The 23404-nt window shown below is 37.4% G+C and overlaps 1 pseudogene; it reads left to right on the top strand.

The window, feature by feature from the left end:
• Positions 1–19388: 19388 nt before the first annotated feature.
• LOC118829654 lies at positions 19389–21425 on the top strand (annotated as a pseudogene).
• Positions 21426–23404: the final 1979 nt, after the last annotated feature.

The raw sequence follows: 23404 nt of genomic DNA, 5'->3' as shown, positions 1-23404 counted from the left end.
AATGCAAATAAAATTAGAAGGCTGAAAAAAGAACTTTTCAGGAGCTAAGGAAGAAGGGGCCGGGCAAGCAAAAAATTGCTTTGGAGGTTTGTCAGAAGCCATTTTTTTTTCAACCACAGAAAATTGTAAGAGCAATATCCGTGATCAATTTTTAATTAATACGTTTTTAAAACCACAAGTATTCTTTGAACCTGAATTTATTTATTTCAGCATTTTTGATAAGGTTCAGTGTGAAAAGGAATATAAATTTGAATGAATGTTATAGGTCACTACAATTGCAGATCAAGTGTTCTTACCTTATGAACAGCATCTCAGGCTCTAAAACAGGATGTGCAGTACATCTACTTTATATGACTGTTGAATGCGTTGTAATTTATGTACTTTGACCTGCTGCAAACAGGCATACCTCAGAGATATTGTGGGTTTGGATACGGATCACCTCAAAAAAGCAAATATTGAAGTAAAGCGAATCACATGAATTTGCTTCCCAGTGCACAGAAAAGTTAAGTTTATATTATACTATAGTCTATTAATTATACCATAGCATTATTTCTAAAAAACAAAAACAAACTACATATCTTAACTAAAAATATTTTATTGCTAAAAATGCTAACCCTCATCTGAGCCTTTAGAGAGTTGTAATCTTTTTGCTGGTAGAGAGTCTTTCCTCAATGTCGATGGCTGCTGACTGATCAGGGTGGTGGTTCCTGAAGGTTGAGGTGGCTGCGGCAATTTCTTAAAACAAAACAATAATGAAGATTGCCACATCGATTGACTCTTCCTTTCACTTGAACACTTAGAGGCCATTGTAGAGTCATTAATTGGTCTAATTTCAGTATTGTTGTGTCTCAGGAATGGGAAGGAAGGCCCAAGAAGGAGAGAAATGGGAGAACTCTGACTGGTGGAGCAGTTAGAGCACACGCAACATTTACTAAGTTTGCTGTCTTATATGGGTGTGGGCTCCTGGTACTCCAAAACAATTATAAAAGTAATGTCAAGGATCACTGATCACAGATCACCATAACAGATAAAATAATAATGAAAAAATTTGAAATAGTGCGATAATTACCAAAATGTGACAGAGGCATGATGTGAGCACAGGCTGTTGGAAAAATGGCACCGATAGATTTGCTCTATGCAGGGTTGCCACAAAAAAACAGAATATCTTCAAAGCACAATAAAGTGAAAGACAATCAAATGAGGTGTGCCTGTACATAAAAAGACCAGTAACCTTCAACTGCATGTTTATGGATAAAGAAGTTGTTTCCTACCAAACGGCGACATTTTGGACCTCACTTGAACTCTAAGAAATAATGACTTATTATGCATTCAAATATATAATAAATTGAACTGGCTTGGTTTCTTTTAGATGTAATTACTAAATGGATTTGAAAGGAAATGGTGTTTTCAGGAAAGGCAATTGTAGGTTTAAGAAATGCTTAAAGAGATAGAATTTGACAAATTTGTCTGGCAGTCAGAAATTGTTCTCTCCCCTCCTTACCCACATCCCATGAAATCAATAGCATCTCTGTATTTGGGTTTTCTGTTTAGTGAATAAATGTGTGCAATTGTAATATGCCTTTCTCTTAAGTTTAGTTGGGACTGGAACTGAATTTTCAGGAGTTGGGGGCAGGACTTACTTATTTAATTTATGGCTAAATGAGTTCTGTGATGGTGAAAACTTTTCTATTTATAAGGTTATGTGAATTTTTCAAAGCTATGCGAATCCACTATAATAAGGCTTGACTCTATGGATGGCATTTATTTCTTTGTTGTTTAAGGCTGCTTATTTATAATGTTTCTGAACATACATTCAGTAAGCAAGCTTTGCTACACTTGTTACTACATTAATAAATTAAAGTTATCACTTGTAAAAGAAATAAAAAAAGAGCTAGGAGACTATACAGGCTGAGTGTTGTCTGCACTGTTAGATGTAACACATTGTATTGCTTGTTTTGCTTAACTGCTTTTCTTTGATACCTCTAACAACAATCTGCTAGCTGCTACTGTGGCTATGTAAAACCAACAACAACCAGCACACAGAAGGCCGCTAACACAGGTTCTTTTGATCTGCTTTACTAAGGAAAGTAACTTCAAGAGGTTAACAATCTCACTTTAATCCAACATACATATATAAACTTACTTAGTTCAGGAGGAAAAGCCAGCAACCTGAACTTCAGAGCAAATGCGAACAAATTACAAACATCAACAGACAGACCTTCTCTCATTCAAATCTCAATTCATAGTTACCAGGAAAGCATCAACATCTGGGTTTACAAGCCAGTGGCTCTTGACAACAGCTGCCCAGAGTCTCTTCAAGTCACGCACCACTCTTTCAGTGAGTGAGAGCCCCAAACAAAACATTTGGGTTTCTTCAAAGCCAGGGGGATCTTAACAAGGGCCACCCAGAGTCTCCACATCAACACTCCTCCATGAGTGAGAGCCCCAAGGGAAAATGCCAACCTCTCAGTTTATATATTCTGTTCAGGGTCAAAGGGCATCACAACATGTGCCTCAAACTCATGTGACCTAAAAGCCTCTGGCGTCACAAACATGTGACTCAAGCCCATGCAAACCAGGCTTTCGCTTGAGGCAAAGAGTCATCAAAGACTCCTGATCCAATCAAAGAAACAAAGGGCAGACTCTTCAAGAGCACTTAATTGAATAAGTGTTAAAAGAGAAAACAGTAAAAGAAAGTCCCACCTTAATTACTGTTACAATACCAAAGAAGAGGTGAATTGTGGGTCTTGAGAAACTTAAGACTTAAAAGTGACTGTGTCATGTGGTATAATGGAAAAAGCACTGGATATGGGATCAGAGGACTTGTGCTCCAATCCTGCCTTTGTAACTTATTACCTGTGTGACTTTGGGTAAATTGTTTAATTTCTCTGGGCCTCAGTTTCCTCAATCTGATGGAAAACATTTTACTTGGTTACTGAGATGGAAATAGTATACATACAAAAGTCACTGATGAAAACTTACTTTCTCCCTGGTAGCTTTCAAGTGAGGAGGAAGGGAAATTGTTATAAGCATCTTTGTGGAATGAGAGATAACCCACAGGTTGCCATAACTCCCTACCCAAGCTACCACATGGCCCTGAATGCATGGTCCTATTGTTTCCTCTTTTTTTCTTCTGTTTCTTCTTTGCTGATCTTAGGTGAAAAGGTATTGGAGATGGAATAGACCAGGTCACAGTCTTGGGAGTTTTAAAAGGTTGGGAAGAATCATGGGAAGTAGTATTACTAGAGGCCACAGTAGAGTCAGGTAAGGAGCCAGCTGTGTAGAGGTTACTATAAGTTCTCCAAAGACTGAGATCCCATTGGCCAGTCCCTATGACAGGGCTTCTTAAACTTTTTCCACTCCTTACCCCTTTTTGAGTTTCAGCAGTATTAGCTGGTTTGGTGTTGTGTGGCCTGAGGGCACATGCAGTGCAAAGTGTGCATGCTTTGTGTTCAGAACTAAGGCTGCAGTGAAGTTACATGATGCAACATAGGCAAGCTCTGCCAGAAACACCTCGGATTCATTATGAGCTTGATTTTTAATTAATTTTTGGTCATTGAATGTTCAGAAACCTTTTACTGTTGCCAAATATTTTGTGACCTCGTATGGGGTCACAACCCACAGTTTAAGAAATGCTGCCCTATAATGTGTAAAATGAGGGATCGAAGTAGATGGACTTTAAAGGGACCCTTCTACCTCTAAATCTGTTATTTATTTCTATGGTCTCCTCCCCCATTTAAAGAACGCAGCATGGGCCAAATAAAGTAGTCTGAGAATTTTTCTCAGGCAGAGAAAGAATTACATATGTGCTAAATGACTTTACAGATCTCCTTCAAAGACTACCAGGTACCACCGATTGGGTTCCTTATACTATAAACAGTGGGGACAATAACGCAATTTTATTAGTATTTTACAGAGTCCATGACAAACATGTCAAGTGTCAGGAAAGAGATGAAAGAGACATTAAAATTAAGAGTTATCAGACCTTTGGTGAGGCTGTAGGATCAACCTGCTTCTCAAACTGGCTGGTATAATTAGATTCTTGTGGATTGTGGCAGACTGTGTTCTAGAACTAAAACTGATGCATAGCTTATGCCAAGAATTGATTCATTGTGAGATCAGGTGGGAATTACTATGATCATATCGACTACTGATTTATGTAAAGGCTTTTGGCAAATAGCCTTGAATGAAGAATCCACGCCAAAAAAGCATTTGGAACACCAGATGGAGAATATGAATTTAATATACTGTATTATTCCAAGTCTAGGCTGCACTTTTCTTCCTTAAATTTGGCTTATATAAACCTGAGCAGAGCCTGTCATTGGAGCTAATTTTCAGTGTTTACCTGCGTATACATTTTTTCTTTTAAAAGAACCTCATTTGAAGGATAAATAAAAATAAAACAAACACTAGGGAACAAGTCCCAGATCTAAGGAAAGAGCAAGTGTTGAGTGTGCTGGAGTGATTCCAGGACAGACTTTTAAAAATTAATGACCATCAATAGCTCTTCCAGGTTCCTAGAGCCAGAATATTCAAACCAATATAGCAGTATCAATCAATCAATTAATAAGCATTTACTAAATTTATGCTGAGAGGCAGCATATTGTAGTGGGTAGAGAGACAGATTCAAAGCCAGCAAGACCTGAGTTCGGGTCCTGCCTCTGACTTATACTATCAGTCATTTAACCCTTCAGTACTTTAGGCAACTCAATAGGACTGTAAGTTACAGAAAAGGTGCTGGTGCTAACCTTCACGAAGAGAGTTTACTGTACCAATTAACTCATGGTTCCAGTTTGTATTCCTATTTTTTATTAAGCACCTGCTATGTGCCAGATAGTGTTAGGCACTGGTGATATAAATACAAAGTATAGAACAATCTCTGTTACTGTTTAGACTGCAAAGTCACCCTTTGGTTCATTCATTCCAGAAGCACTTATTAAGTGCCTACTGTATAATATGCCAGGCTCTATGTGTTGTTCAGGGTACACAATGACAAAAACAGTCCCTGCCTTCAAGAACTTTTCATTCTACTGTGGTAGGGGTGTGATGTTAGAGAAAACTACATATACATAAATAAGTAAATATTAAATATATACAACATGGTGGTGGTGGGAGTGGTGGTAGTGGTGGTGGTGATGGTGATGGTGGTGGTGGTGGTGATGGCGGTGGTGGTGGTGGTAGAGGTGGTGGCAAGGACCTTAACAATCAAGGAGAGCAGGAAGGGTTTCCTATAGATGTTAGTGCTTGAGCTGAACCTTGAAAGAAGTGAGGGATTTTAATAGATGAAGGTGAAGATGGAAAGTGCTCCAAACATGGGGGATAGACTATGCAAAGGAATGGACAATTAGAGACAGATTGTCCTCTATAGGAACCCAAGTCATCCAGTTTGACTGGAAGGTAGAATATGTAAATGGGAGTAATGTGCAATAAACCTGTAAAAGTAGGTTGGAACCAGATGGTGGAGGGCTTTTTCCAAAGGTTGGTTAATAAGTTATTAAGCAGGCTAGCAGTGTTTGCTATAGCCTACAAAAATTACATCACTATATTTAGCCAGAGTATACCTGAACATATGGAACAGCTCACGATGGTGCTAAGTAATTCATAAAACAGGACTTGTAATGAAACTTAGCAAATACTAATTTGGACTTCTAGAGACTACGAAGTGTTTGGGATAAGAGACAGGAAATGGGTACATGATATCCTTGCAAGGATGATAAAATAGACCTTATTTTATTTAGGGTAGTCTAAGTTTATTTAAGGTATTTTACTTTGCTTAAATTATTTACCCTTTTTGGAAGCTGAGTGTAGCCAAGAAACAAGGTGACTATTTGGGGAATTAGTGGTGTCTTGTTCCTCATTTGGGGACCATAACTGGTCTATTGTCTGGCTCAACACAGAAAGCAAAAACCAATAAAGTTATCTGAACACTGGAGTCAACATGCTTTTGAAACAACCTTTGCCTTTTGTTTCTACCAGTTTTGAGAGCCCGTGACTTTCCAGACCCTTCAGAACAATGGGTGTGTCTGACACTGCACTGAGGGAAATTTCATTACAAGATTGTGAGAACATAAAACAACCTGAAAATACCTCAGAATAGAATTATTGTCAAGGAAAAGACATATGTCCTCTATCCCAAAGAAATGTCTGGCAATTGTTCTGGCTTTGGATAAGATCAGCGTGGCCAGGAGTTTACCTTATGGACTGATTAAGTCCTAACTTGGATAAACATTGTTCAAATCACCAACAGCAAGTTGTAGACATGCTTCTGGAATCTTCAAAACTTTCAGATGAAATGTTCAATTTGATCTTGAATGAGAGGTTCTTCTAGGGTAACACTTTCTAAAGGAGAAAATAGAATCTTTGAGCATTTTTCTTAACTAAGCGCAAGCTGTGCTTTGAAATTGCCATAAAGAGGAGAGCTAGGTAAAGGCAGAGAAGGGAGGAAATCATTATGACTGTGTACTTGTTCAAATTTTCATAATAGGTGTGGGGAAAGCACTGGAATTGAAGTCAGAAGACCTTTTTTTTGCAAACTGAGTGCTAATCAACCGTGGAATAGCTAAATAAACTGTAATATGTGAAGGTAATGGAATATTATAGTGTCATAAGAAATAATGATTATAGGAAGTTTAGAAAAACACGGGAAGACTTGTATGGAATGATGCAACATAATTTAAGAAGAACTAAGAAATCTTTATATGTATGTGTGCATATACATATATATGGCGAGAGAAAGATAATGTACATGAATAATAATGTAAACAAAAAGAACAATAAAAGAACAAAAAAATAACAATAAAATGAAACTCAGTATTGTATTAGCCCCAGAGAAGAGACAAGAAAATGTGCCTTCCTCCTTCTTTAGGTTTTATAAATACTTATATGTGTACATGTTGTCTCCTCTTATAGAATGAAGGCTTCTTGAGAACAGAGTCTATTTCTTTTTTGTCATTGTATCTCCAACACCTTGTACAGGCCCTGGCATGTAACAGGTGCTTAATAAATGCTTGTTGGTTGGTTGATGGGGAGGTGGTTGACTACGAATGTGAAATGCTTTGGATATATTGTCTGGTTGCTTGTCAGTTACTTTTGGGGGGGGGGGTTGGGGTGTTGCAAGGGAAGGATTAAGGTTTGTAAAACTTATAGCGAAATATAAATGTAAGCTGTTATCATTATTATATTTTTAATGCCTTATCTAAACTTTGCATGTCCCTCAAGCCTATCACAGTTCTTAAAAGTGTTTGTTGAATTATTTAATAGAAAAGAAAAATGAAAAGAAAGCAAAGCCTTAGTTTGACTTCAATGGAAAACAAACCTGTTAATGTTAAGTGTTCCTGCTTCAGTAAACAAGATACACAATAGGAATTATTTCAATAAATATTTACTGAGATCTTATTATGTACTAATTCAATCCAAAACAATGATCATTTATTAGGTCACTGTGATAAGGCACTGTGGGTATAAAGAAAAATGGAAAAAATAGTCTGTCCTCAAGGAGTTTACATTTTACTGGGAGTAGGCTCAAAGGAGCATTAATAACAAGAAGGAAATAGAAAAAGGCTCCCCCCTTAGGAGATGTCAATCAGCTGAACCTTGAAGGAAGCCAGGGATTCCACATGGCAGTTGTGAAGAGGGATGTGTTCCAGTAACAGGGGACCCACAACATCAGGTCACGGAGGCAGGGAGATGGAGTGCCATGGAGATGGAGTGCCATATTCACGGAACAATGTGTAGGTCAGTTTGAATGGAATATAGAATGGGGGTGGGGGTGGGATGGGGAATGACTAACTAGGCATTTTAGGAAATACAAAGCTATATTCAGCTTCACTTCTTGTTTTCTAAGATCTTACACTGAATGAAAAGGAATACTATGAACACAGAAATGGGAAAATTAGGAGACTACTAATGGCACTGGGCTGGTAATTTAGGCACAGAGGTAACAGTGTCCACTTTAAAAGGGTAAGGTTCTAGGACAGAGAAATGTCTGTTTCCATTCCATGCTTTGTAGGACCTCCCTGTTCTGACCACAAGAAAAGAATAAATAGAAAAATAAGTCATGCAATTATGTAATTTAGAATATATAAACATCTTTGAGATTATCTAGTCCAAGCTTCTTATCTTACAGGTGAGGAAATTGAGGCTTAGAAGGATGAAATCACATAGGAAGCAAGAAGCAGAGTTGATACTTGAACCCTTTGAACCTTTGAAACACTTTCCACTATACCACTATCAACTCCACTGCGGGGTACTAGAGAATAAACAGGGAAATGTCCTAAAAACTTTTAGGGTTCCATCCACATCTTCTCTTAGGTTGCTATCAGAAGAGGGTGTTTTGTAATGCCTAGTTTTGATGAAGTAGAGTAGCTAAGGTGATTTAAAATTTTCTCACACTTAAGTTGATGTTGCCTATGGGACATGGCCTGGGCTAGGCCAGAGATATTTTGCTATCTTTGGGAACTCTGTAGATGAATGTAAATTTAAAAATAACCAAATAGAAATAAAAGATTATAGATGAAGTTAGTAAGAAATTATACTTATTTTCTACCTCATTAATACATCTTTTGTTTTGTTGCAGTTAGTATTTTGTCCTGATGTTAATTGTAAATGGAGGGAATCGTGTATCATAGAATCATAGCAAGTTCTTGATAAAGAGATTTTCTAGTCAAAAGGTGTCAAACCTGGGTACAAAGCTCCCATGCTAGCAGAACCTGATTAAAATATAATCGGGGGTAAGCTAGGTGGCTCAGTGGATAGAGCGCAGGCCTTAGAATCAGATGGACCTGAGTTCAAACCCAGTCTCAGACACTTGTGAGTTGTATGACCTTAGGTAAGTCACTTAACCCCGATTGCCTCCAAATACAATATATAGGAAAATTTAACAAAATTTAAAAACCACTATAGAACACAGATAATGTTAATATATGATTTTATAAGTTAACATGCAGCCCACAAGGATCCTTATGTATAGTTTAGTGGCTGTGTATCTATTTGAGTTTGAAATGACAAATGTACTCCATACCCCCCGTATTGCACTCTGTAGAAACAGAGGATTAAAGAGGCTGAGCCTAATTTGAAAATACATGAATAATAATTGACATAATTGGGACTTGGACTCAGCCTAATATAAGGAAATTTGAGGAGAATAATTGTAATGTCTCACCCTTGAGTGCAAAAAATCAAGTACAAGATGGGGGAGGCATGGTTAGATAGCAGTACATTTGAAAAATGTTGTGTGACCTTGGGCAAGTCACTTAACCCCAATTGCCCTGCCAAAAAACAAAACAAAACAAAAAAAGAGAAAAATGTCTACAAGTTTTAATGGACTTCTAGCTTCATATGAGTCAATAATATGATATGGATGACTAGAAAGTTAGTGCAAGTTTAGGCTTCAGTAAGAAAGACTGAACATCCAGGACAAGGGAAGTGATAGTCTCATGCCCCATGTGCTCTGGTAATGGGCAGTGGAGTATTGGATCCATTCTTGTTACCACATTTTAAGAAAAGCATTGATTAGCTGGAGAGCATTCAGAGGAGGGTCACCAGAGTAGCTAAAGCATCTTTAAACTTATGGCACATGAAAACTGGTGAAAGGAACTAGGGATATTTAACCTGGAGGGGAAAAAAAAGACTTCCTGGTGACAATTTAGCTGTCATAAGGAAGGATTAGAATTGTTCTGCGTGGCCCCAGAAAGCAGAACTAGCAAAGGCTAGAAATGTCAGAGAATCAGTTTATGACTTGATGTGATGAAAAACAATAATAAAGCTATTCAAAAGTAGAACAAGTTGTCTCTGGGAGGTAGCGAGTTCCCGTTCATCTGCAGTTTTCAGGTAAAGGCTGGATGACCACTTGTCAGATATGTTGTAGAGAGGATTATTGTAGGGGTAAGAATGAAACTCAATGGCTTCTGAGGAACCTTCCAGATCTAAGAATCTGTGATATTTTCAGCTTCCAGCATAACGCTTTTTCCACTCTATTACAAGACACTGTCTTGCTCATATTTTGTGCTTAGCTAACTGTTCATTATTTTAATAAAATACTTGCGCTCTCATAGAAAAAAAACAACACATTCTTTTGTGAGAACCTTGGAGATAAAAGGCTATATCCTACATTTAATGACTAACCAATAGATTCTATGATAACCAAGATACTACTGCCACCTGGTGGGAGCTATTGGCATTCCAGTCATCAAGTGTCAGAATGTCATATGATTCCTAAGGGCACGCCTTCCAAATTCAACATTTTTCATTTACAGTAAACACTATGCCTGATTATACATTTTATCCAACAATTTTGCATTCTCACCCTTGAGTTCTTTTATAACTATCGGTTCCCAATATCTTACCTATATCTACTCATTACTTGTTATTGGTTAAATGTTGACTTGAGGCTCATCTTTTGTTTGCGGACTTGAATTTATTAAGATTCTTCATTTTACAACCAGTCTATCAATTTTCCCCATTTGGAGAGAGGAAAGGCTATTTTAAAACTTAAAACATTGGTATTTCTTTACATAAAACATTGGCATTTTCTTATGTAATTTCCTTTTTAGAAAAATAATAGATGGCTTATTGCCAAATGAAAGGTAGGGGCAGATGATGAAATGGTATTACTTTGACAAGGTGAAACCTAGCAACAGGGATTATAGTCTATCTCCTGGAAGGCTACCACTTAATTTCTCTGGGCCTTAGTTTTCTGGGAAATAGGGGAGCTGGACTACATTCCTTTCAGCTCTAAGACCCCATGTCTCCATCATCTCCTCTGAGGAGATTTGATGGCTTGATAAAAACTAAATGAAGTATAATCGATGGTTATAACTGAAACTTTACTGCTGGGTACACAACCGAGCTTTAAAAATGTGAATTTCACAAAGAAAAAGGTATACAGGACACTAAAATAAATTAAGTTTGCTTGGCATTGGGCATTTGGAAATATTAATTAGAACTAAGCTATTTACAAATTAAGAACTGAATGGGTCCAAGGTGTTTACTTAGAATCCGCACTCAGAACAGTTTATTCTGAGTTATTTATAGACTTGTTCTTCTTGGCCCCGAAGGGCAAAACTAGAAGAAAGTGAAACTTGTAAAGAGGCATATTTAGGCTTCAGGTAAGGGAAACAATTAGGGCTATTTAAAGTTGGAATGGGCTGCCTAACAGGTAATGGTTTCCCCCTCACTGGTACCCTTCATATAGAGACTTTTGGGTTATGATGTACAGGACAGACTTGTGCAGCTGTGGGTTTAACTAGATGACCTCTGAGGTCCCTCCCTATGCTGAGGTTCTGTGATCATCAGGGGTAACTAATCACAACCTAATAGAGCACTGAGAACCATGCAAATGGAATAGGATTATACTTTCTGTTATTGTGAGGACCTATTATCACTTTCAATAGCAATAAGTAAAGCATACAGGTTGTTTAATGCGCAGTAATTTATTATGGAGATAGATGGGGATGGAGAATAAATCTGTCATTTCATTGGTAGAGGGAACACCTAGATAAGGAAACTCCCCCTACCAATGAAGATCAGTATTTTCTCTGTCATTTATTGCCTCTGAATAGCAATTCCTATTTAGAGGTTCGTGAACTTCTTAGGGGTTAGCAACGATAGTCCAAGGGATTTCAGTTAAAAATTCTGATGGCATGTCATTACAAGAAATTTTGAAATTGTCATAGATCATCGCAAATGTTCTGCAGAAACAAACCTCATATAGCCTCTCATTGTACCATTAAGGCTTTTTTACAACTTTTCCCCCACTTATGTTACTACACTTCTATTTGGTGGATTTTCAAATGAACTGGTTGGCAGCATAGATAAGTCATTCAGTAGAATTTCTGTGAGGATGTAGCTGTTGGGCCAATGGTAGAAAAGAAGAAAGTCATGTACAAAAAGATTCTTACAAAGGTTCATTTATATATGAACATTGTTAAAAATAAAGCAATGTATATGTCCTTGAACTTTAAGCACATTTATCATTTAATACAGCTTTTGTCATTAACCAGTAAAAAAGTAAATATTTTCTATCATAGCAGCCATTCATTTTTCATCAATTGCTTTGATGGCTAAAAAGAAAAAAAATGAATTTCCATCTCTCAGCAAAACAGTTTGTAAATTTTTCCTCCCATTTTCTACCTGAGTGAGCATTTTTACTCTATTTATTTTTTAAATCAAAATGTAGAAATAAACTTGATGCACAACCAGAGTTGATGATGTTTATTTGGTGTTGAACCAAAACTTGCAAATATTTATTCAAATAAAAAAATCCAACATCAAAATTAAGTTTCTTGATTATTATGTTACATTAAACACCTTCCAAGTTGTAACTTACTTCAATAAAGATGTTATTTATATTGTATTCAACAACATTTGTAGAATATTGTATTCAAAAACAATTTGTAAAATTTCAAAATACGACGTCTTGTAGAAAATAGTAAACATATGAAATTTAATATGAAGAGTTGCTGGATTACTTCTTTTAATTCCTACATAATAGCTCCCATAAAATATTCATAATTAGGTTTATAGGTAGAATAACATGTTATTTTATCATTGTAATTATATAATGTAAATTTGAAACAAAACACTTTGAAAACCACTGCCTAGGATATTGAAAGGCAAATAAAGCTTGTCTTATATCTGATGTTTTGTTAGCCCAAGTGCTTGCAAGGAAGTTGAGGGCCCTTTTCCTTCTGTTTTGAAGATCTAGACACAAACGAAAATCTGAAGTTCCCAGAGGAAACCCTGAGTAGGGATAAAATGAGACAAATTCTGTCATTCCCAAATATATACAAAACTTTGTGTATATATGTTGAAGGTAAGAGGGAAAAGCCTTAAAAGAGATACTAGCATAAGTCTTTGCATAGTGGGGACAGCTAGATCATGCAGTGGATAAAGTGCTGGTCCTAGGGTTAGGAAGACTTCTCTTCCTGATTTCAAATACAGTCCCAGACACTTACTAGCTGTGTGACCCAGGGTAAGTCATTTAACTCTATTTGCCTCAGTTTGCCTCATAAAATGAGCTGGAAAAGGAAATGCAAACCACTCCAGTATCTTTGCCAAGAAAACCCCAAATGGGGTGAGGAAGAGTCAAGACAGGACAGAAAACTGCTGAATAAGCACAAGCATGCATCATAGCTGATGGACTTTTACCTTTTGTGATGGTGATCTAGAAATAAGATTATTTCTGTCCCCTGGGGAAACCTTAGGTGAGAGGGAGATTAAGTTTCTTTTTTTAAATTATTTTCACATTAGTCATGTTGTAAAGAAGAATTAGAACCAATGGGAAGAACCATGAGAAAGAAGAAACAAGAGAGAGAGAGAGGAGAGAGAGAGAAGAGAGAGAGAGAGAGAGAGACAGCGTGCAAATAGTCTGCATTCAGACTCCATAGTTCTTTTTCTGAATGTGGATAGCATTTTCCATCATGAGTCTTTTGGAGTTGTCTTAGATTGTTGCATTGCTAAGAAGAGCTAAGTCTATCAAAGTCGAAAATCATACAATGTTGCTGGTACTGTGTACAATGTTCTCCTGTTCTGCTCATTTCATTCAGCATCAGTTCATGTAAGTCTTTCCAGGTTTTTCTGAAGTCTACCTGCTCATAATTTCTTATGGCACAATAGTATTCCATTATATTCATATACCACAGCTTGTTTAGCCACTCCCCAATTGATGGGTATATCCTCAACTTGGCCACCACAAAAAGAGCTGCTATAAATATTTTTGTACATATGGATCCTTTTCCCATTTTTATGATATCTCTGCGATACAGACCTAGAAGTGGTATTGCTGGGTCAAAGGGTATGCACAGTTTTATAGTCCTTTGGGGCTCAGTTCCAAATTGCTCTCCAGAATGGTTGGATCAGTTCACAGCTCCACCAACAATGCATTAGTGTTCCAATTTTCCCACATCTTCTCCAATATTTATCATTTTCCTATTTTGTCATGTTAGTCAATTTGATAAGTGTGATGTGGTACCTCAGAGTGGTGGCTTAAATTTTGATGTTCTCATGGGAGTACTGGGTAAGGACCTTACCAATGAGAGATTTTAGAGGGAAGCTTTCAAGTTTGAACCCAATCTGCATAAACTCAGAATTAGCTTGTTATATACAAAATAGCAATATTTAGGGGCAGCTAGGTAGAGCAGTGAGTAGAGCACCGGCCCTGGAGTCAGGAGGACCTGAGTTCAAATCCAGCCTCAGACACTTGACACAGGTACTATCTGTGTGACCTTGGGCAAGCTACTTAACCCCAATTGCTCTGCCAAAAACAAAACAAAACAAAAAAACCAAAATAGCAATATTTATTTCCCTCTGAGGTGCTACTGTACCATCTGACAGTTTTAGAGAAACCTTGAGAAGATTTATATAAATTGATGAAGAGTAAATTGAACGAGGAGTACAGTGTATGCAGTAACAACATTGTAAAAATGAGAAAATTTGAAATATTAACTCTGATTAATACAATGCTTAACTTACTCTTCTGGGGAATGAGTGCTACTCTCTTCCTAATGGAGAGGTGATAGACTCAAGATGTAAAATAAGACATACATATTTGAACATGGGCAATTTGGGAATTTCTTTTGTTTGATTATGCATATTTGTTACAAGAGTTTTGTTTTTATTTTCCCCCTCATGGGGGAGGGGGCAGGGAGGAGGAAAGGGAGAGGAAAAAAATTCTCATTAATTGAAAATATTAATAAAACTTTTGAAAACAACCAAAAGAAACTAGTACAGTATTCATTAATTCCAGCTGTTAGTGTTTTCAAATATAGCACACACTGAGAGTTTTCTTTCTGTAAACAATTTTTAAAAAAATACCATGTGCCTTTTTGGCATATTTCCATTTTAATAAGTTTGAAAACAAGGTATCAATTTGCATCTCCCTTTCAAGTCCACTAAAAATGAGGCATTCCTATTTTCAGTTTCTTGTACCCCATCCCACCCCCATCCCCCCAAAAAGTTCAAGACTTTCTTTGAACAGCCACACCATTAAGCTAAGATGACATGAAATCACAACAATTTTCTTATCAGAGAATGTTCTGGCCAATTTCAAGTTGCAAAATTACACTATTCCTTTTTAATATACTCAGTGCACATACTTAACTGTTTTGATCATACTGTACATCAGTCATTTACCTCCTTGAAGTGTTGTGGAACCTTGTGTCCATTAAAATAATTGCTGTCAAGCTAAAATTCAGAATGTCTGAAATGTTTTTCGCTGCTACATATATTTGTCTTTTTATATCTCTAACTACAAAGAAGTAAGCCATTTAAGAATGAAATGTACTACATGAACTGAAATGCTTTTTCAGCTCCCAAGCTGCTTTTTCATTTCAGCTCTAGTACACACTGAGCTTCACAGCCTTGATTTCTCACTCTCACCTCATATATCCAATCTGTTGCCAAATCTTGCCATTTCTACCACCATGAAATCTCTTGTATTCAACACCTCTTTCTATTCACAGTCACCATCTTAATTTAGACTCTTATCAGTTCTCCCCACACTACTGCAAAAGCCACCTAATTGGTCATCCTGCTTCAAGTCCATACTACAATAATCTATCTATCCTCCAGCCAGCTAAAAAAGTGATTTTCCTTGAGCATAGATCTGACCATGCCACTCCACTATTAATTAACCTCCATGGCTCCCTATTGCCTCTAGAAGCAAATAAAAACTTTTAAAACTTTTAAAGTCCTTTAAAAACTCTCCCCTCCCCAACCTATCCTTCAAGCCTCATTATACATTTTTCCCCTTCCTGCACTCTTTTCACCAGCTTCTGAACTGGTCTTCTCTCTGTTCTTCACACTCAGTATTCCATCTCCCATCTCTATCCCTTTGCACTGGCTGTCTCCTATGCTCAGAATGTGCCTCCTCCTCACTTCTGTCTCATGGAATTCCTCTTTTTCCTTTATGACACGAAACCACCTTCTACATGAAGCCTTTTCTGATCCTCCCAAATGCAAGCATCATCTTTCCTTAACTACACTACATATTCTGTATATATTTATTCCAGGGGCTTGCTGGATGCAGGTTGGACTCGTGAGAATTATTAAATTTTCAGTATGAACATTCTAGATTTGGAAATCCGCAAATGGTGATTTATTGTTTGTTTGATTGCCTAGACTTAGGAAAGTGATGGAGAAGATGTTAACAATGCAAATTAAGCTTCAAAGTATGTCTTTTGCTCAATTCTCCTGTCCCCTACCCCAAGCTGATTGTTAAACATTTACCAGCATACCCCTGCTTATATGTGTATATGTTGCTCCACCCCTCCATCAGATAAAACTTAAGCTCTTCCAGCAAACATTGTTTTATTGTTTGCCTTCCATTGGGAGAAGAGCAGAGCCCAAGGATTTGAACTCCATTTCTTCCCTCTGTATACTCTCCACCCCACACTTGACTGGAGGACACTTAGTAGCTTTGTGACCCTGGATAAGTTACTTAACCTCTTTTTCTTTTTTAATATTACTGATTTTATTAATTTTTTGAAACACAACTATAGTTGAATATTACAACAAAACCAATAGCTAGTAGTGAGTGTGTTAAGATGATTGTAGTCCTTCACTCATTCTCTATTGCATACAAAAGCCAGCATTACCTTGAAGAGTATCACTAGCCACCCCATTAAGAGGTTTGACACTGAACCCACCTCTGGGTTGCCTCAGTTTTCTCAACTGTAAATTGAAGTAATAATAGCATGTACCTTGCAGGGTTGCTGTGAAGATCAAATAAGATCACATTTTTGAAGCACTTAGCACAATGTCTGGCTCCTAGTAACTGTTACATAAATGCTTATTCACTTCATCCCTTCCGTCTCTCCCCCAGGCTTCTCTTTGAAAAAAAAAGGTGTGGGGGTACAAATGGTCTCATGAACTTTGGAGGTGCAAAGGACCTTGCATCTTCCTACTATTATCCTAGTAGTGTCCCCAGATTAACTGAGAGCAGTGTCTACATTGAGAACCAAGGACACATTGGATACACATTTAAGGCTCTACCAAGAAAGAAGCAGAAAGCTATATCATCTTTAAGGGGAACAAATATCTTGAGTATTCTAACAAAAGCACACCCTGTATCTATGAGTTATCCCTTTTCCACACATGCCCGCCAAGCTTGAGCCCACTTTTCCCTGCACCCAGAGTCTTTTCAGACTCACTGTATCACCCTGAAATCGGGTTATTGATAGCACCTACCAGCCAGGGTTGTTGTGAGGATAAAAGGAAATTATAGTTGTACAGCACTTTGTAAACCTTAAAGTGCAATATAAATGTTATCTATTTATTATTATTATTATGATGATGATGGAATGTTTTATACCACCTGATTTGTACCACCTTAATAAATACCTCTTTCTAAAAGTAAATTAAAGATAGATGACTAAGTGATATTAACTGATGATTATGATGGGTAGTGTAGTGCTTCATGAGCTATAGCACATGAAAAGATATTTCTCCAACCTTTCAAGAGTACTCCCTAGATTTATAGTAGTAATTTCTGGAAAACTGACTCATCAGCTTGTGTGGGATTTGGGATAGTTGTCCCAGAGAGTGTGCTATACTTACAAACTGAAATTCACTAGAAACTCATTCACCAGAAAAGTTTTAATTGGCTGGGAATCAAGTTCTAACATCCCTTCTACATTCTAGGAAATCATGAACTACTTGGCTAGTGGACTAAGGGATGACAGACCTATTCTATGGTCTCATAGCTGGTGTCATTAAAGTGCTTTTTTGTATAATGACTTACAATCAATCACCATTTATTAAGTATCCACTATGTACCAGGGACTGTGCTATGTGCTGAGGGATACAAAAAGCAAGAAACAGACCTGTCTCTGCCCTCAAAGAGTCTATATCTTACTATGGGGAATATGCTATATTCATAGATAAATATAGAATATAAACAAAATAAATACATAGTGATGGGGAAAAGGAAAAATTGGGAAGCTCAGCAAAGGTTTTCTGAAGGTGATAATTGAGCTTAAAATAATTAAAGTAATTAATTTAATAAGTTACGGTAAAATAAATTCAACCCAATAGGAGTAAAATCTCTTTAAGACAATAAGGTTTCTTTTTTATTAGTATGGACTTTAATAATCTATAATAAATGGACTTTATGTGTCTCAATAGTCACCTACTTTTACTCTTATGGATGAAGAGTCCTTAGTCTCTAAAAGTCCTTGTAAAAGGAAGGCCTGGTTTAAGTCCCTCATTTTACAGATGAAGAAACTGAGGCTCAATGAAGTTGAATGACTTGACCAAGGTTATATAACTAGTAAGTGGCAGAACTGGGGTTCGAATACATGTCTTCTAACTCTTAATCTAAAAATTTTCTTTCTGTATACAGTGTGAGGCACTACATATACCTAAGAAGAATATGTTCTTGGAAGAGAATTCCCTCGGAAATGCACTTGGAAAACAATTAGATGACAATGTTAACTTAAGATCCAAAAACATTTGATGTGGAATTTTTACCCTTCAAATTGAAACTATTGCTCAGCAGATCTGAATCACTACAGAAACTGATCATTGAGATAGCTGAGGGTAAAAAGTATTCAATTCAAAGAACTGTCATTTTTTGGGACTGTGATGTAAACATGAATTCAGCATCAAAGTCAGATTTATGTCAAAGGTTTTGTGTAGAGCTTAGAATCTGATCTAAGTTTTCTTTATGCCAGGGCACATTGCTAATATTGCTGCTAATTAATTTGGAAATTTTTATACCTTTGTGCAATTATTTAAATAGATCCAGGTCTATTTAAAGGTTAATATTTAATAGAAGCATTATTATTAAATTAGCAACAGTTTTGATGCATTTGGTGTGGCCTGGAAGATAATTCTAATCATAGACTCACTTCCTTCTGTACTTCAAGAATTTGATGTTGCCAAGGTGGGTACTAATGTCTAACATTTACATAGTGCTATGTAGTTTTCTAAGTGTTTTATACACGTTATCTTATTTGAACCTCTCAACAACACTGAATTAATTAATTATTGAATGAATTCATTTCATTTAAACCTCATGACAACACTGTGAGGTAGTTACTATGGGTATTATTTCTTTTTTATGGATGAGGAAACTGAGGCTCAGAGAAATTAAGTGACTTGTTCATGATTGTTACATGATAAGTGTCAGAGGTGAGATCTGAACACAGCTCTTCCTAACTCCAAGTCTATCAATCTATCTACTATACCATACTGCTTCATTAAGTTAGTAGATACTCTCTGAGTGTGATTATGACGAAAACATTCATCATCCTGTGGCCAACCAGTGAATGGGCCTCTCCCACCCTAGCAAGATTTGTTCTTGGACATCACTTAAAGAACCCATAAGCTCTCAACTCTTCTCTCAAGCTCAGTGTCAGGATCTGCTGCAGCAGTCGCATTCCTTGGACAATATGGTGAAGGTCAGAGTCAATGGATTCGACAGTATTGGACTCCTGGTGACCAAGGCTGCATTCACCTCAGGCAGAGTGGACATTGTGACCATCAGTGACCTCTTCAATGACCTCAAGTAAATGATTTATATGTTCCAATATGATTCTGCCTAAGGCAAGTTCAAGGGTACTATCAAGAATGAGAATGGAAAGCTGATGATCAATAGAAAAGGCATTACTATCTTCTAGGAATGTGATCCTACCAACGTTAAATGGGGACATGCTGGAGCGGAGTATGTAATAGAGTCCACTGATATTTTTATCATCATGGAGAAGGCCGGGGCTGGCCTCACTTATGAAACATATAGGGAAATGAGCCAAATTTTTTAAAATAAGAGCCATTCCCCAAATGTGAATTCATCAAAGGATATGAACAGGCAGTTTTCAGAATATGAAATCAAAGCTATCAATAGCCATACAAAGATTATCACTAATAATTAGAGAAATGCAAATCAAAATAACTCTGAGGTACTATCTCACACCTATTAGATTGGCTACCATGACATAAAAGGAAAAAGACAAATGCTATAGAGGATGTGGAAAATTAATAGTCTAATCGTTTTGGAGAACAATTTGAAACTGTGCCCAAAGGGCTATAAAACTATGCATACCTTTTGATCCACCAATACCATTACTCAGTTTGTATCCCAAAGAGATCAAAGAAAAGGAAAAAGGACTTATATGTACAAAAAATTTTATAGCAGCCTTTTTTTGTGGTGGCAAAGAATTGGAAATTGAGGGGATGCTTGGGGAATGGCTGAACAAGTTGTGGTGTATGGCTGTGATGGAAAACTATTATGCTATAAGAAATGATGAGCAGGATGGTTTCAGAAAAACCTGGGAAGACTTGAATGAACTGAGGGAAAGTGAAGTGAACAGAATCAAGAGAACATTGTACACGATAGCAGCAGTATTGTAATGATGATCAACTGTGAAAGATTTCACTATTCTTATCAATAGGATGATCCAAGACAATTCCAAAGGATTCATGATGAAAAATGCTATCCACCTCCAGAGAGAATACTGATGAACTGAGTGAAAATTGAAACATACTTTTCCCCCTTTGTTTTTCTTCCTTTCTTTTTGCAACATGGCTAATATGGAAATATGTTTTGCATAACTTCATATATATAGTGGATATCATATTTCTTGCCTTCCCATTGGTTAGAGATGGACTTGAAGAAGGAAGAGAATTTGGAACTAAATTTTTTTAAATGAATGTTAAAACTAAATAAATAAATATTATTTTTTATATGGCATGTCTGTCTGGGAGAGGGAGGAGGAAGGATGGTGGGGATAACTGTGATGATATAAGAAACAGAAGACTTCAGAATAAAAACATTTTTAAAATGATAAAAAAAGAGGCCAGGGTTCACTCGAAAGGTGGAACTAAGCATGTCATTATCTCTGTCCCTTTTACTGATGCCTCTTTGTTTGCGATGAGAGTAAACTAAAAGAAATACAATAATACCCTTAAGATTGCCAGTAATGACTCCCATACTACCAACTACTTGGCTCTCCTAGCCAATGTCTTTCATGACAGCTTTGGCTTTATGGAAGAACTCATGACCAGAAGATGGTAGATTGCCCCTCTGACAAGTTGTGACTTGATGGATGATGCACTGCCCGCCCCTGCTTGCTGCTAAGACTTTAGGTAAGATCATACCTGAGCTGAATAGGAAGCTCTTCTGTGTTCCTACTCTTATTGTATCTGTTGTGAATCTGACCTGCTACCTAGAGAAACCTGTCAACTATGATGATATCAAGGAAATGATGAAGCAAGCACCAGAGAGACCCTTTAAGGGCATCTTGGGCTACACAGACGACCAGCTTGTATCCTGTAACTTTAACAATAGCAACCACTTTTCTAACTTTGGTGCTGGCTCTGGTATTGACCTCAGTGACCATTTTCTCAATCTTATTTCCTGTCATGACAATGAGCATGGTTATAGCAACCATATAGTAAACCTTATAGTTTACACGGCCTCCAAGAAGTAAAATGGAAAGCCATGGGTCTTCATTCCAAGCCAGAAAAGGATTTCCACCTCTGGGGAGCCCACCTCTATGACCCATTTCTTTCTGCTAGGGATCCTATGCTCCATTCATAGTCCTTGCCCTAAAGTAGCCCAATACTGGGGGAAGAAGCATTGAGTTCCATGTCGTATACCATCAATAAAGTCACCATGTTCAGTGCAAAAACAAATAATAAAAGAGTCCATTGCCAGGCCAATTCAATGTAATAAACATTAAGTACTTATTAGGTAAAAATGTAAGGGGAGAAGACTGGACAATAAGTCTAATTCTTTTCAACATTCCCAGTGTGCCTGGCTGATGCAATCCCTACCTTGGATCATATGTAGACATTATGTGCCTCTGATCCTCTAACCACTTGGTGAAGAGAAGCATGTTTGATTGTGGAGCTGAAATTGGAGTACATTCAAAAGGCACTAGCCAGCTAGGAGAAGTCTCTTAGCTCTGGCTATTTCCAGATTGGCTGATACTAAAGAAGGAGCATGAGCAGCTGGGGGGCCTCTAGGTAGGGAACTTCAGGCCCTCCCTTACCTGAAAATAGCATGAAGCTGACAGTACATAGCCCTGCTGTTGCTTCTGTCTCTGTTGCATCTCTTTTTTTCTGCTTTGAGGTAAAGGAGACTGGAGATGGTTATGACCTGGTGAGCTTTGAATTGTCGGGAAATTGAGCCACAAGAAGTCTTGAGCTAGAGTCCATGCTGGAGTTTACCACAAGACAGACAGGAGCAAATCCCTGAGTGACTTGGCCAGTCAAGTTCAGTAGTAGCAGAGATGCAGGCTCATCCATCTATCAGCCATGCTGCATTTGTGAATTTGGTGATGTAAATGCTATATAGAAACTGTGTTAGGTACGAGCTCATTCTCCCTAGAGATTTAGGTGGCGTAAGGGAGAGGATGCCTCCAGGAATGGGGGTGTGGGGCAGAATTTCTGTATTTCTGTTCCTATTATATCTTCTTATAAAAGCAAATTGATGTTAACTGATTAAATGAAACTGGGATGCTAATTATTGACAGCGAAGCCTGGGAGAAAAACACTGGCATATTAGAAAAAAACAACCCAAACCCTCAGGGGTACCTCTAGAACCTGAGAGGGAGATATAGCCAGATTTGCTCCAGAAGAGCGATTTTGGAGCATCTTTACACAAGGCATTGTGTTAGACATTGAAAGCTTAGCCATTCAAGAATACCTTACTTTGGAGATTTCTGTTCTCAGGTTCCCAAGCTGAGAGCCAGTACAGTGTGACAGAAAGAACATTGGTTCTGGACCCAGAAAACTTTGGTTTGAATCTCAGTTCTGCCAGTTGCACTAGTATGCAACCATGGTCAAGTCATCTTATTTCTCTGACCTTCAGTTTCCTCATATATAAAATGAGGAATCCTACATTTAGAACACAAGTCTTCTGATCCCAAATGCAGCATTCTCTTGAAGACCTTAGAATTATTAGCTATTTTTATATTACTACTATTTCCTCTTCAGAGTCATAGCAGTTAAAGAGCCAGCCTCAAAGTGGGGAAGACCTGGGTTTAAGTCCTAACTCTGAGGCATAACGGCTACGTGAGACTGGACAGCTATTGCTTAATCTCTCAGCACCCAAAACGGTTCTCTAAAGCTGAAAGGTGAAGAGTATTTGCTCACCTATGTTGGTAAAAGGGTTTTTTCACTGCAAGTTCCATGCACCATTAAAAATCACAAGTCATATTAAAATAATTATTTACTTTTCTTATCCCCAATCTAGCTTGATCTAAACTCAAATAATCACAGTATTTAAAAATACATACAGCTAGGTCCTGATTAGTGAGAAGAATAAATCCCATGAAGTGGTCATATTATTAGAATTGTCACTATTCAAAGTTATTATTACATGTAAAATATATAATTGTCAGTCAATGAATATTTATGAAGCCTATTATGTGCCAGGCACTGTGTGTCAACCTACTATGTGCCA

The sequence above is a fragment of the Trichosurus vulpecula genome, chromosome 8, assembly GCF_011100635.1.
Source record: "Trichosurus vulpecula isolate mTriVul1 chromosome 8, mTriVul1.pri, whole genome shotgun sequence".
Lineage (NCBI taxonomy): Eukaryota > Metazoa > Chordata > Mammalia > Diprotodontia > Phalangeridae > Trichosurus > Trichosurus vulpecula.
Note: the sequence above shows the minus strand (reverse complement) of the source record. Positions and strands in the feature narration are given on the sequence as shown.